Consider the following 16,791-nt stretch of genomic DNA (forward strand, 5'->3'; position numbering starts at 1 on the left):
TTCTCAAAGGTAAGTGAAATAACCACGGAATATTAAAAATTCTGGAGAATGATGATACAATATTATTGATTGATGGCTCAAAATGTGCAAATTTATATTTTATGTGGCGTTGTTCTAATCTTAACTTGATTAAACACAGTTGGAAAATGTATACTGACAATTTCCTCCTTGTGTGAATGTAATGTAGTTATGTATGAACAGCGCCCTCTGTTGTTGGGATTCGGAACGTCCAATAAATCTTCCTGGTGAATGAAGGTGACAGATGCATGTATCTTAAACTGGAATAGCGCCCTCTCTTGAAATAGAGTTGTAAAATTTGACTACTTTCTATGATGAATGTATATACTGTACAGTACTGTACCAATATGAAACATGTTCCACTGAATTTCATATTGCCCTCATTATTCCGTATTAAATAAACATTTGATGTATTCACGTTAACATATTTTTGGGGGGCAGTAGGTCCTGAAATCCCCGAAAATTTCATGTTTTGGATTGTTTACTTATCCTATTTCAAACATCTGGTTGAAAGGAACCAACCTGTCTTACCATTCCGGCCCGAGAAAAGACAACAAAAAAACAGTTGTTTACATCAGACATGACGCAGTACGAAGACGCTTCTGTCGACGATATACATGTACACTTTGTGTGTGTCAATACAGCACCGTGCTCGCGAACAGCACACGGTGACCGATCACCACTGCACAAAATGTGGTTTCTTACACGTCCGTAATAGGCAAACACTTTACCGATGAAATCACAACTAGCACCCAAACAGCTTGACTTTTTGGGGTCGCAAATGTGGACCCCGAAAGTCGTTTTCGCACGCATAATACAGGAATAACACACAAAAAACGCCCAGTTTTTAAAGGATAATTGTGTGGATGTTTAAAGCCTACTATTAAATATTCTTTCCGATTAACATCATTTCGTTCAAAGCACATTTTGTAGTAGAACATTCCAAAAGTTGATCATCACATAAAATAGATGCCGTCAAAAAAAAAAATTGTTTCCGCAAGACTTATGAACTCTGTTTTTCAACTCTGTCCACTACGCTTCATCGTTATGTTGCAAAAGACTCCCAACTCAGAATTTCCTGTAGTTATCATTCCTGTTTACTTTCAATGCGTGCATGCACATCAAATACGTTCATAATCATATATCCTACTGTTCCCATTTCTACATGCAATTCATCGTTCATGGTTGAATAACAGTACATCCTTCTGGATTTCTCATTAATATTGCCTTTATGGAGTACAAGTAATGGGTACGTGGACAGAACATCAATTAATTGTATCCCCAGCTAACACATTTACGTTGTGACAACGTTGCAAAAAGGTCAGTTTTTCGTTGTTGCCACGTGAGGAAAATGACGTTGCGGCAACGTAAAAATGTTGACTCGCGTGCGCGTTGCTACAACGTTATCACGCAACGTTACAATGACGTTTCCACAACGTAAACGCAACATACATTACAACTTTTTTTGGTCGTGATTGCACATGATTACCACCTTGACGCCACGTTATTTGCGACCAAATTGACACATAACAGCAACTTCTACGCACGTTCCTACAACCTTTTGGCGACATGATTACCACTTCATTAGCACGTTACTGCAACCTAATTTGGGACGTCACTGCAACTTACTGGACACGTTGATGCAACTTATTGTACACGTTAAAGCAACGTATTGGACACGTTTAAGCAACTTTATGGGCACGTTACTGCAACTTTATGGGGACGTTACTGCAACTTTTTGAGGACATTGCTGCAACTTTGCGGGCACGTTATTGCAGCTAAATGGGACGTTTCTGCAACTTTCAAGGTACGTTGCTGCAACTTTGTGGACACGTTACTACAACTTAATGGACATGTTGCTGCAACATGGTGGCCAACTTACTGCAGCCTACTGGGCATTTATGGAGAAATGTTTCTGAAAACGATAACAAAACAATTAAACATACATGTAATTCATGTTTCTCTAATTTTATTACAACAAGTGTTCAGAAACAACAGCATGTAAAAACATTACTAAAATGCAATCACTAAAACGGTAAGTGTAATTAATACTCACTGCAATTATTTGGACACATCAATATGCACATATTACTACAGGGTCCATTTCGTGAATGGTATACAATTAAAGTCTTTTACTTGAATCCACATTACGGAATGCACGCCTTAGTGAATGGGCTGAGCTCTAACGATCGGTTCATACTTCAAGTGAAAGCAAATTTTGAAATGTTGACATCGAAACCATTTGACTCAAAATTGCCCAGAGTTAAATGTGGTTCACTCTTTTTTCCCCAGAATTTTTAGCGCTGGCGTTAATGATTGCCGTAACTTCACAAAGTGAATTGCGGTAACTTCACAGAGTATGAACCAACCTTTTAACAAGACAATAACGTTGTTACTGAGCAATTAGAAGATAAAGGGTCTGGTCACCAATAATATAGCCAGAGCCGGAATGCAAGGGCTATTATCGTCGACCCACTAACCACTAACCGGTTTTATACATCACCTTCAGAGGGGTACCATATCACAATGTTACCGACACTAGAGAATACCTATTCATGTATTGGATCAATTCATGAAAAATACACAGTGCTATACGTAACGTACATTCAGGCAAAAGAATGGTTTCAAATAGTATTTGAAAATTAGTATTTTCCACTGTCCGTGATGAGAAATATAGTATAGGAAGGCGACTTTCACATCGAACAAATAAAATAGATCAGACAACTTTTAATCTACTGAATCACATGCTTTTTAAATCTGTCCTCTATCTAGATCCTTCATTTTCTTTCTCTCCCATGGAACATCTTCAAAAGAAAACTCAAAGGAATTGTTTTGGTTTTTTTGTAGCTACAGAGTCTATGAAAAAGAATTACACTTGAAAGGGATACTTGAATAGCGTTTGTTCGTGAAGATATATTTGTATGCAGGGAACTCGCAAAAAACCTGCATTTTAAAATATTGACATTTCAACATGATTTTCTTTGAATACCTCCATTAAGATTGGCTAATTGCCCAATCTATGTTTTAGAGTAACATTCATTTAATGGAACCTTTAACAGAAGATTATCCAGATGTAGAAGTAAGTGGATTCCTTGTTCAGCAAGGTTAATTGTCAATATGGCACTTCTCCAAAGACACGAATCTGACAAGAAAATAAGGAAAACAAAAAACAATGTATCAATTATTTAAACATTATGAACCATTTAATGTTTGCTGCCTCAGGCCTAAAACACTCACTGCGTGTCACGCTGGCTCACCAGATGTGAAATTTAAAACTACATGTATATCCAGATAATGTCTGTCTTCTCAATACATGTACTTCAAGCAGAGCTGTGCCTGTGTTTCTACATGTACAATCTTTAACCCACGAGAGACAGGGATAAAATAAATGAGCCTCTTGTTTCAAGTTGACCCTGAAGTCAAGGATATTTCTCAAATTTAAAGGGTAACCAAAAACCCTTGTTGAGAGTTAAAGCGCAAGCCTGTTTTACGCATTTTTATGTAATCTAAACAACTTCATGTTCAAATGTAATACGTAACGATCAAAATGTTGGTTCTTCCGCAAGTTTATGGTCTTGGTAGTCGGCATTGCATTAGGTATATGGTGCTCGTTTCAGAAGTGTATTTAAGGTGTTTGTCGCTGATACCTTTGGACCAATCAATTTATTGACTGCGATGGTTAGTTTCTTAATACACGTACCTTGAATCTTGGCCCTTCTGGATAACCAAGCACAATCGGCTGCCATTTCTAAAAGCTCATGCGAAGTCATGTCATGCAGGTACCTGAATATAATACAGAAAATATTTAATTACCAAAGAGCTCAAGCTTTTTAAAAGTTATTTAAATTCCACACGAAACAATTTCATTAAATGTTAAGAAGAACCGTCCAGTTGCAGTTTTGATATGCGCATAATTATTTTATGCGAATACACACTGGGTACACAGTGTTTATACGTCGGTGAAGGGCAAAACCTAATTTGATTCATAATTATTTTGATTAAAGATCCGTTGCCTACGCTACTTTCGAGTTTCACTCCGAAAGTTTATTTACTTTTTTTCAACTGCTATTTTCCTGCGAAATACAAGTTATTATTTTTGAAAGACATCTAACGATAAAAATTATAAACTTCATTGCATTTTTTCACAACATTCAAGTTAATACCTGCTAAAAAATTAATCAGCTCTCGCCGGGGAGGTTCACGCAAAATGTGTGGGGGTTTTTTGGTTATTTTTAGAGAGCATTGGGCACGCATCTTTTCTGGCGCATGACTCGACAAGAATGACTTTGTTAAGGCGGACGTGCTAGTATGAACATTTTGAGTTGGAAGGATTTGGATATGCATGCAATGGGTTCACGGTCTTGAATTTTATAGTATAGATAAATTTCATGAATACATAAATTGAATTAATATAGGTGTCTGGTGAACGTCAGGTAATCACTTAACAAATTTCGACCAAGGTGTATTTTCAACACATTTTAAAAGTTAATTTCACCATCTTACAGAACATGTATATAGAAGGTCAGTGTATGTTGAATTACTTACAGCAACAAAAGTGAAGAGATGTATGGGGTGGTTTTCAAAATAATTAGAAACTTCCTCCCTCGAAGACTGCTGAAGTTAAAAGTTTAAACATGCCACATCCTGCTGCCAGTGCACTCACGTATAGCATACATGTGTACTGCCTACCTGGAGAAAGTAACGATGTTTTTTAAGGTTGAGAAATATATAAAATTAATCAAGTTTGAACACAGTGTAAATATGATCCCCGCGTGCTCTTCAACCCACATAAATAATAAAACTAGTCTACAAATGACCCTTTTTAGAAAAGGCTTTTAATAGTTCGCGTATTTTTCATTGATCTTGTAACAGTGCTGACCTGGCCCTCAACCCTACTCCACACACTTTGGTCAAACTCCCATAAATCACGCCAAACCCTGGGAGCTATACGGCCCGAAAGCCCGGATTGAAACTGTATACACTTGTTATGTACAAGCCAACGAAAGCCAGATGACCGTTTTATTACGTGTACGGTCCTGGTACGTGAACTTTAGGCCTGACCCTTGAGACTAAAATGCTAATGCGCGTTGCTATTACAACCGTACACTGTGTCTTTGAGCGGGAATTTTATAACGGACTGTTTATGCTCAAATTTGCGCTAGTTTTAGTTGAGAGAAAATCAACTCAGATCTATAAATTAAGAGATACCCCAGGTAACATTTTCACGGTTGCTGGCTCGGGTATTATGGGTATCTCAATACAATATTTTTACATTTTGATTAATTCATCAATTTGAAGGAAAAAATACAAAAATAGGCATATACTATACTAGTACACAAATCAAAAGTCTTCTCGATATAATGTATACACTTTTGCCATTTTTGCCATTTGCTAAAACAATATCTGTTTTATGTAAAATTATAACTATCGAACAAATAACTTTCCAACCTAAAACGTTGTTAAAAAGGTCTAACATGAATTCGAGTAAATCTGATCCACATGTATAATATTTCCTTGGAATAATACCAAGATTTTATTATCAAATTGAAAACCAGATGACTTGAACGTTTCTTTCAGTGTATGATCTCCAAAACTGTTCGCATTGACCAGCCTCCAATTTCAATTGAGGCACGTTTTTTCACTCTTAATTAATCTACATTTATTCTGATCGAGTCTGAAGAACATTTTCAACAATTATTTAAAAAAAAAAACAAAGATGATAGGCATAGGAAAATCTTCATTTTTTGACAGCGACTTTGTTCGAAAAGTTGTTTTACTTTAATTTGATCCTTTCATCAGATTTTTAGACAATGTGTTCGACACAAGAATGAAGTCAAGATACAGAAAATTTCATTCCTACCTTCTAAGAAATGCTGTAGTGAAAATAACTTGCTTGGCGACCATGGCTACTTCACATCAACTGGACGGCGAGTCGGCGACCGTTATAGTGAGCTGCTGCTGCTCGATTGCTGACTCGACTGAGCAGAGCAATTCAAATAAGCTATCACGCGGTCTGGACGTGGAATTTCTGCTGATGCGCGTGCGCCATGGTAATATTTTCTTTGAGAACAGGAATCATATTTCTAGTTACGTGTGTGTGCAATAAAGCACATGTATACATTGAGTATTCAACAATGAATATGAGCGGGAAGCAGTCGCGCTTTGACCACGATCTCATCCATCTTAGACCATTAGAAAAATATCTGGAAACATTATATTCCTACTACGACAAAACAAACATGATGATGTTCGAAATTTCATGAGTTACATTATTAATGCAAGGCGGCACCCAAATGATTATTATTATCAAATAAAACATCATTAATTAAAACATATTATGTTCACTTCACATTCAGTAAATCGTAATCACAATGTTTTTGTCAATACCACAACAGCATGGATCGTAACGCACAGCATAATTGCAACTTAAAATCAGTGTCAAAACACCTTTATAAAACGTTACAGCAACGTGAGCTCTCAACATAACACAACATGAAAATACCAAACTGCAATGTCACGACAACATGATATTTACAACTTAACAACACCATTATGGTGAGACTTTTATGCAACGTCATCATAACGTCATGAACACAGCAACATGGTGTAAATTGTTATCTACAACGTCATGACAACGTGAGAATAACAACATACCAACAACGTTGTGAAAGTACCCACGTACAATGTTACAACAACGTCATGATTTTTACATCACCGCAACGTTTTGAAATACTAAACTACAACGTCGTGACAATGTGATTTTCACAACTGAAAAAAAAAACGTTATAAAATAATGTAGATGGAACGTTAACTCAACGTCATGATTATAACCTCACAGCAACGTTGTAAACATTCTAAATTACAACGTTCTGACAACGTAACATTGACAACTTGAAAACAACGTCATGAAAACACCTACATTTAACGTAACCACAACGTCATATTTATTACTTTATTACAACGATTGTGAAACGACCACCATACAACGTCAATACAATGTCATATGATGACTTTCGTACAACGTTGTACAAATTACCAATATACAACATGTTTACAACCAACAATTATACAGTCAAACGTTGTGTCAACGTTGCTTGAATGTCATCGTGACACGTTACCAAATGACAACATTTTCACAACTTTGCACAACGTTGTGGCAACGTGATGTGTTAGCTGGGTCCGTATTTATTTCCCACCTGTTTTCCCATTCAAATCAAATTGGGCTTTACACGTGACTTTCAGGTGTAATGGCACTTCATCAATTTTATATCCGCTGATCATATGTTTTAATTTGTTTTCCCTTCAGTTTTGTTCACACAAGGAAATTGCTATTCTTTTGCAAAATATAGACTTTAAATTTGTCAACCCAAAACAAGAAATTCAAATAGATCATATTATTGTGTACTGTTATCAATTCTTAATTACACAAAAAGGAAAAATATCACCCCTCCTTCTTCCCCACGTCCTTCCCCCATCCCCCCCCCCCCCCCCACCAAATATATATTTTAATGAACCTTGGAAAAAATGTTTCCCTTCAATATAATAATGGCTGGACCTGGTAGACATGATTATTTATCCCCGACTCTATCCAGCCCAAAAATAGCACTGGAAACGAACAACTGAATACTGGCCGTTCGTTCAACCCTGACATTTCCAGCTCGGTCCAGAAAAACAGGCTTGGGCCGTGCCGCGCAAAATAATTAGGGCCGTGCATTTAGAAAATCTAGTTTCTGGTGGCTGTTTGTTAAAGAATTATATCTAGCAAGACGGAATTTTGCATCAGAGGGATGAAATTTTGTATAGGCTTTGCCTGCATGTGTACTTGGTGCTGTGTGTATCAGGCCTTGTTAGAAAAATTCACGAGCCTTATCGGGTGGGACTCGAACCCACTTTCAGTCTCAGTAAAAAGTGGTAGCCCAGCCTACTGGCTGGGGAATTTGTTCTCTCTCCGTTCTCTCTTGTTCTCTTGTGTCCGACAAGTGTACAATGCCTTTACAATAACTTTTGTGAAGGCAAAACATATTGCTATATTGTCATTGATATTTTGTTACTGTGGAAATAAACTGAACTGAACTGAACTGAATTGAACTGAACTAAAATTTAAAGAAAAGAATCCTTAAATATATTGTTCCATGTATATTATAATGCAATTGCTGAAGTCTATAGTACACGTACATGTACAATCTTCATGAGTTACAAGTACATTTACTGAAGGTCCAATTAGTACTCCTTCATTTTAATTGTTGTTTTTGTCTCCCTAATGACCCCCGGCCTCCATTTTGTATGAAATCGACCATAACTTTACTGGGATGAGTCAGGCGTCAGAGAATTACACATTTTAATGTCAATTTTGTGTCTGACAGATTTATGCATGTTTGTCCATTTTTTTTTTCTTCAAGCTTCATATTTACATAAACACTTTCATATATACATCATTTTTTGGATGGGCTCAAAATATTTGAAAGTAAATAGAAAATATATGCAAGTTGCAATATGAAATGTTGACATTAAATTCCTATGCATATATGCCACTTGATGCTCTGTACCGGTACACTAAACTGAAATTAATTAAAGAAAGTTTTTCAAATGTTTATCATTAATCCTTATACCGGTATGTTTTTTTAAAACTGCTTCAGTGTCTATTTCATAACATATCAGTTTTTGCAATTGGCCACTACTTTGCGTCAATTCATAAATTAGGCCATTTATCAAGGTTTTGAATTTTTAATTAAAGTTGTTTACTAGTTCCGTCATTGAATGCACAAGTGCAAATGACCCTGACTATACTGGGGATATTACTTAGGGCTGGAGCTATGAAAGACTTGTTTATCACTGCAATTAATTATGGGCAAGGACAGTGTGTCCAGAAAACTGTAAATACCAGTACATAAAAGAAGAATGCGAATCTACACTGAAACAATGCGAAATGCATTTTTATAAAAATACTCAGAATATATGTGTTACAACTTTTTGCATTAACAAAGTTCACAAATGATGAAGAAACGTTGTGATGTTTGTACTTGTACGTGCATTAACAAACAACCAATGGTTTGTTACATTTTTCAGTGCAGTAGGGAAAATATGTGAAAAATTAGCTCCTTCAACTGAAAATCTGTCTTGTGTAAAGCTACAGGCGTGAACAATTATATATAAAAAGTCTCCATACAAATATAAAGTTTTGAAATTATATTTCAAAGAATTGTGATAACATACATGTACTTTTCAGGGGAAAAAACATCTGCCATTTTGGCAAAATAGATGGGAGTCATTATTTGTATGATTGGTGAATGTGCTTGGATCATGTACGTAACTAAGTCACTTTCTTTTGAAAACAAAATACCAAAAATGACAACCTAAAATCTATATTGTATTATAACGGGGGATTGTAACGGTCCATCAAAAGTTTTCATAACCCCGCAACCTTCCCTCTCCCCCCCCCCCCCCCCCCTCCCACCCCCAAGACAAAGAGCAAGCAACTTTTTTACCAAAGAAAACATGTCTTCTCATGTGGTTTTGAAGAACAAAAAATTCCAAGATAATAATGTAATTGTAACGGATTCACATTTCAACCCTTGGTCGCACAGCGTTGAATTTTGTGTTACCATGTTAATTTTGAAGTACCAATCTATTAATATTTGGCTGTTTTAACCAATTACCGGTTATTTCAACCAATCTGTTTTTAGAGTGTTATGTAGTTGGGAGTTACGGTATAAAGGTTAAATGAGGCAAAAAGACTTTCCAAAAAATATTCCCTAACCATATTTAAATTGCTATGTTTCCATATCCAATTTTTTTTTTCATGCCTGATCTTTACAAAATAACATTTCTACCGCTGTGACGATGGCATCTATGTATATTTAAAAGTTGTTTATATGGGGAGCTCTCACCTGTTAGAAACTCATTTATCTCACATTTTATTCCCCAGTGAAAAGGGTTTTAGTTTTTAGTTTTCTCAATTAATCAACTTCCTGTTGGTGCTTCACTGAGCCTCTGTACTGTCTCTTGTCATTTCCTCGAAAAACAATCCAATTATTGATCTGGTGTTGTATAATGCATGTGTTCATATCAGACCTTACGTAAATTATCGTCATCAAAAGTCTGAAGGTAATGTCATCATGGCGTGATATGAGGGTAAGAACCGGAGATTGTGTGCCTTCTTTTCTCGGTAATTAGTCCCCTCTGCCGGAGAGAAAGTGTATGAACCCGGAGATTGAGAAAAAAAACAAAAAAAGAGGATATATTTAAGTGTCATTGGAAACGCCTGGCATTCAGTGTTGCATGGCAAGGAAAAAAGGTCATTTGATGTCGCCGGTTCATACTTCATGCGAATGTTGGCGTGGAGCGAATTCAGTAATTAATAGGTATGGGTGATTCATGAAATTTGCTTTGATTTCGGGTGAAGTATGAACGGTCCTAAACTTACATGAAGGTCCAAATAATCTTGCTTTGTCGGGGACTATCCGCTCCGTTCACAAGTACCCCCTCACCGGCAAAGAAAGTACAGTTGGGGGTGACCGACCGATGCCATCTTGCCTGACTGCAATGTCATGAATTTTGCCACGAGGCGCGGCCGTACCACTGCGTGTACATAGTACAAATCCCCTGGTGTACATGCGTCACACACAAGGAATGGGGGGTGCACGTCAACCAGCTAAATGTCCCGCCCATGGGACGTCATTGCTAGTAAAAGGGTGCTCTCTTTCGTTGGCGCACGGAGCCCAAATGAAGTACATTCGACGTTATGGATTGTTGTTTTAATAACTTTCATCAACTGGTGTATACATATCTGTAACAAACCTGTTTTCTTTGTTTGGGTCCATTAGGTGATTTTGTGCAACTTCCTACTCATAAATGTTCATGTATGAAAACTATTTGACATCCCTTTTTGGTTAATTGTCTTAAAAAGTGTACTTCTTTCCGGAAAACTGAGGGCACTTTTGCTGTGATGTTATTTCAGGAAGGCATTGTTCAGTTTAGGGGTTTTCTGTTCAAATTGTGAACCCCAAAACATTTGCTCATTGGAAAGGGTTGCTCGTTGGCTTACTGCCATGTACTGACACAACAACGAATCACTAAAGAAAAGAAAATATACGACAGCAAAATTTCCAAAATACTGGCAACTTTTGGTGCTGTAATAGCTGTAAAATTGAGGTTTCTGCCTGAAATGACATCACACTTTTGCTCATGAATTGGCATTAGCATAAAAAAGGCACCAAAATACCCATGAAAATGGTCAAACGAAAATTGAAAATACATGTAAGTTTAAATGGGACACAGACATACATTTTTCAAGGATTGCATTAAAAAATTCACATTGCATTAGTGCTTTAATACATGTATGTAAGGACCTGATTTTCCAAAATTGTGGAAAACAGTTGAAATGTTTGGGGAAAATAGATAATTTAAGTGTATTGAATTTTCAGGTGAAAAAGAACCATGATAAGAAATAATAGTTCTAAGAACCAAGGCTGACAAAGCTCAATATTCATGTAAGTGTGTACATAAAGTATGCAATCAATTCTGTGTTATTACGTTTGTCACATTGTCTAATTTTAGAACTAATTACTTTGTTGATGGAAATACGATCCCATTTAATTAGAAACGCTTCAGAGAAAGGGAGAAAAACTTCAGGGAAATAGCTCATTTTGAAATCCCTGTGTGACAGACATGTACACATACAGTGATTGATCGATCACGACCAGTGACGGAGTTTGCACTGTGGCCTGGCGAATCAACACTTCCATGAATCACAAACAAACAAAACAAATTTCTAAAATCACCTGTGATTGTATAACATTATACAATGCTGCATTAAAATTTTGCAATTTCCTTGTTTTTTCCCTCCAAAAAAAAAAAGGTTGTGAGTTTACATAATGGTTAACCTTTAAAGGGTATATATCAGTACATCATTTGGTTTTGCTGTAATTTTCAGAAATGAACTATTTGAGGGGTTACTGCAGTACATTTAGATCAAATATTGTTACACTGACATGTTTGAAGTTTTGTGTTCGAAAATGCTGAAAAAACCAAGAAAAACAAAAATGTTCAAGTCTGGTTTCCTGACTCCACTGAAGTTGAAATGGATCAATTTATAGATGCTGGAAAATGTTAAGGTGAGGGAACCAGTCTAGCTGGCCTGCACCTTTTCCTGTACATGTAACCAAATAGCAAACAAAATTTGGACTGAAAAAAATGGTAAATTTGGAGCAGGTTTTTCCAACGGTGGTCGGCCACGTTGGAAATGTATACAAAAATACCATTTTCTTGAAAATGACTTCACACCAGGTGCCATTATTTTACAGGATGCATTACACTGTCAATTACCAACATCCTATTTAGGTATTTCCTAAAAACTGGGTAATTTTATTTTTCGATGTTTGCAAATGTTGTATATTCCCTTTGAAGAGTATTCCCAATTTGGGATCGTCGCTACCTATTCCAGCAGTCTCAGGCAACTCCCTGTCTCTTCATCAATTCGGCAGACGATTCGGTAAAAAAAAAATAGAGCCACGGCTAAATATAGCACGCAACATTTGGAGGAACTCTGGAGCAAATAACAAGCTCGTCGTCGTGTGTGTGCGTGCGCGCGTGTGCACTATAAAGTGGCGTGTGGAAACAGGGAGCGACACAGAATTTTTTTCTGTGTTGAAATGTGAAGCTGTTTATTGATTTAGTGGGGCTGAATTTGGAACACGACTATTTTGGTTGGTAACGGAGGGCATGCTCGGAGGACAAAATTGATAAGTTGTACGAGTTGGTTGAGTGACAACCTTCACACATTCGAGGGCGGGAAATATATGACCACGGGATGACAAGGGGGGGGGGGCATTTGTACAATTAGCTAGGATGATTCTGTTCTAAAGGATTTTGTGTTTTGAATTGTTTGACTCATCTTGACCCAAGATGAAAGGAGTTTGTAGCAGAATCTTAAAATATGATTAGAGAGAAGATTTGTATGTTTAAGATTTGCTCATTTGGGACCTGGTCTGTATGAAAGCAGGTACTATAATGAGGGGAAACAATGTATAAGCTGACAGTGGTTGTGAAGTATTGCAACTCAACTTTTGTCAAGTTGTTCTGTGCTTTTCATGTAGAACAGTAAAATATATTTATGAGTGTCTGTCAGACATAGGCAGTTAATTTCCAAAAGACTAGATTTCTGATAATGCAGCATACAGTGTTCACTGGTAAACTTAGTGGTTACGCTGTTAACTCCAGACTTTCGCAGGTTATGAAACGTTACCAAAGTGTAGTTGTGCTCCTTGAAGCGTGTTATTTTGCAGAATGAAAACAATATTGATTCTTCATGGCAACCACATGTCTGTGCAAATGCCACAGATGTGCTGGCATTGCACCCTAACTACACGCACCATTTATTCCCATCCAAGTGTCAATTTACATTGCCCTCAAACTACGTAGATTGGGGGGTCTGGTTTGTTTCTTTTTTATCCCCCAGCGTTCCGTCCAATCCAATTTCAAGACCCGGCATCTTGATAGAGTAGTGACACTCACTCTGTTTAAATATCAAACTGTTTTTTGCTTGTCAGGCTAAAGGGGGCACATCCATTGGCGCGTAAATCATTGGTCATTTGCGCAATCAATTAGTGACCTTTCACCTTACCATCTCAACCCTCCCTCCTTATAATTGGTTGTTGTGATAAAGAACTCGGGCAAATTGGATGTGGAAGAAATGTGGCAGAATTGGGGAATTCGGACGATGGGAAATTGCGCGTTCTACAAATTTCGGCCTGTCAACTTATAAGGAGGGTAACCTCACAATTACTTTGCACCAAGATGGAGGAGCCGGTTGGTCGATAAAGTTGTTGAGATGAAACTGTTCAGACAAAACCAAAAATACAGCATAGAGTACATGCAGAAGTGAATACATCACGCGCACAAAATGTGTGTGAAAAAAGACATTATAGCACGTGATTTAGCCTGTGAACCAACATGTGCACATACTCCATTCGTTTGCACTACACTTTCTGGTTCTAAATGACGTCACACTTCGGTACTCTATTAAGTAAAGTACTAGATCATATAGGGTCAAGGGTCATGCATTGCAGCAGCAGCAAATACCTCTCTATGCTATATGGTTTGTTAAGCTGCGCTGCATTAGCCCCTACCTGATGTACTACGACAACCGGAGAGTGATCGAGACACAGATACAGCATTTATATTGTATACGGTAATGATAGCAATTTCCCAAAATTGAACAACATTTTCTCAAAATCTTACCTAAACGTACTTGGCCCACAAAACAACATGTCTCAGTTTACATTGTACATGAAAAGTCGGAAAGATTACAAAATCAAGTATACATGTACAATGTATGTCTGCAAAGCTTCCCACATTTTTTGTTTTTTCTTACTGTGGCAGGCAATCTGTCAAAAAATTACTAACTTCACAAATGCACTAAACATTGTTCTGTTACTACACTAGCAGCTTCAAAATGGAAATCATTAATCAATTTAATGGAGCCATCAGGGTGGCTACATGTGTGTACATTCACACCTACATTTGTACATGTACATGTTGAGAAGTCATTATCTACTGAATCGGGACCTATTTCACTTAACGGCTGATTGCACATTAATTTTCATGTATTTGTTATGAAATTCTCAAATCACTTGATGATCTGTGTGCATGTGCACGTACAGGCATATTTTTAAAGTAACCATGGTTACCAGTAGTGTTATTTGTCCGGAGATTGAACCCCGAGAATTTTGCTCATCCTGTAAATAAATTAAATATTTGGAATTTTGTTTATGAAAATCATTTACCATTCTTGAAGTATAACTTCTTCTTTTTTCACACACAAAAAATGTACACCCTAGCACCATGGGTATTTTCTTAGAATCCTCCCGGAATCCAGTCTTTGTAATAGACCATGGTGAAAGCCAAAACATTTGAGCAGATTCACTGATTAATCATGCAAGAAAACCACTTCTTGACCTCTAGATTTCGACCAATCAGCGGAAGCTTTCTATATCGGGTCTTCGGTCATTCACTGTTGTCGCATCATAGACATGGATTAAAAAAAATACCCAAGACACAGCAACAAAGGCTGTGGTCATGCGCTCTGTATTATGTTACGCGATACGTGCCCGGCTATTGTTGTATTACAAAACACTGCATTCGAATTGACCAATCAAACGTTTAGTCCTGATTTGGGAATGAAATGAGGTCACAATTTAGTAAAGTCGACGCCTCCGTTTGGCTGAGGTGCGAGATCGCATAAATCTGCATGCGCTGACATATCAGACGTTATACAGGAGACTTGGCTCCGTGGATAACGGGTGATACTCAGACTACCCAGAATCATGCACTTGTCTCAAACAGTAAAACCATACTATTTAATAGAGCTGTGCTGAATATCCTGAATATTCGAATAAATATATACAATCAACAACCGAATATTCGAGTAGCATTTTGGCCGATTCAAATAATTTGAAAATGTTAGCAGTCTCGAGGAGACGATGAAAAGCACAATGGATATTATTTTTAATTTTCAAGTTGCATGACGTTTTGTTTGTCAAATGCCACACTTTCGCGTATAATTTCAGAGCTTTCATGAGAACAATTTGCTCAAATTTCTTCTTTAAAATCTTCCAAATATCAGCCATTATATTAATCTGCTACTTCAAGTTGATATTAGTTAAATAAGCTTTTTGTTGATTTTGCAACAAGCGCACGTAGCTTGCAAATCCCATTGGCAGTCATTTTAGGCTGGGCATGTCCAACTTGATCAACACATTTTGAATATTTGAATGTTTGATCAAGTGCGAGTAAGAATAATCAAATACACAAGTACGTATTCGAAAATACACAGCCACATATCATTTTGACCTCATGTCCTGAATCCACTCAAAATGCTGCAAACTCGGATAGATGAAAAAGGCAATTATGGTTGTGACTGAGTTCATATCAAACATACCTTCATCCCCCAAAAAATAACCGCTGAAATACATTGCTTCAGGATAACAGTACCTCTACATGTACACATGTACATGTACATGGACGTAGGACAAATTGACATTGCAGCTGAGTGTGGAAGGATTTTCTCATTTTGTTAAATTTCAGAGAGGGAAATTTAGGTTCATGGTATGAGGTTCATTGAATGGATTTGTATTCTTCGTCATTTCATTCCCCCCCCCCTTCCCCCTGAGGATGCCCTAGTGACGTCAGATTCAAGATGATGAGGAGAGTGATGCTGCTGGGACAGTTGATGATGTGTGATGCTGCATCGCTAATGAGCGCTTACATGTGGTCATCATCAGGGTACATGTAAGTGTATGTCTGTGTGTTACTATCCTGTGCGGTGCACCACCGCTTATAATGCACACCAGATGTGGGATATATCTTACTAAAAATTATGCTTGTAGTGGTTCGTGTGGTACGGGTACACAGGCAGTGCCAGTGTGGATAGGAATTTCATCTGACGTTGCAGCTGTGACCGTGCCCTGCATGCTGGCTACAATCGACTCTTGCCGACCCATCTTTGCAATTTCTTCTGTTTTCTTCACTGTTGCGATCAAGTCTGTGTGTGGACTTCTTTTGGGCATCTTCTGCACCATATTGTCTTGGGAACTCTCCATCTGCGGGGCCAAGTAACACGACACTGAAGTCGGACTTGTTTGTTTTGCTGCGACTGGACATGTCCGACTAGTGTTTCCTTGTATGTGTGCCGGAGGTTTTGAATGATCAGCTGGCAGTAGTTTGTTAGAACTGTCGCAATCCCCACAACTTTTTGTGGTGCATCAGAGATTCTAC

General features: G+C 37.5%; 1 long non-coding RNA gene across 1 annotated transcript; it reads right to left on the bottom strand.

Moving 5' to 3' along the window:
- Positions 1-2,854: 2,854 nt before the first annotated feature.
- Positions 2,855-6,062, bottom strand: LOC119742155. The gene is made up of 4 exons (XR_005272825.1): positions 5,879-6,062; positions 4,564-4,707; positions 3,719-3,801; positions 2,855-3,160 (listed from the first exon to the last, which is right to left on the bottom strand). It is a non-coding gene; the product is annotated as an uncharacterized LOC119742155 (long non-coding RNA).
- Positions 6,063-16,791: the final 10,729 nt, after the last annotated feature.

This window comes from Patiria miniata, unplaced genomic scaffold (genome assembly GCF_015706575.1).
Source record: "Patiria miniata isolate m_02_andy unplaced genomic scaffold, ASM1570657v1 HiC_scaffold_5, whole genome shotgun sequence".
Classification (NCBI taxonomy): Eukaryota; Metazoa; Echinodermata; class Asteroidea; order Valvatida; family Asterinidae; genus Patiria; species Patiria miniata.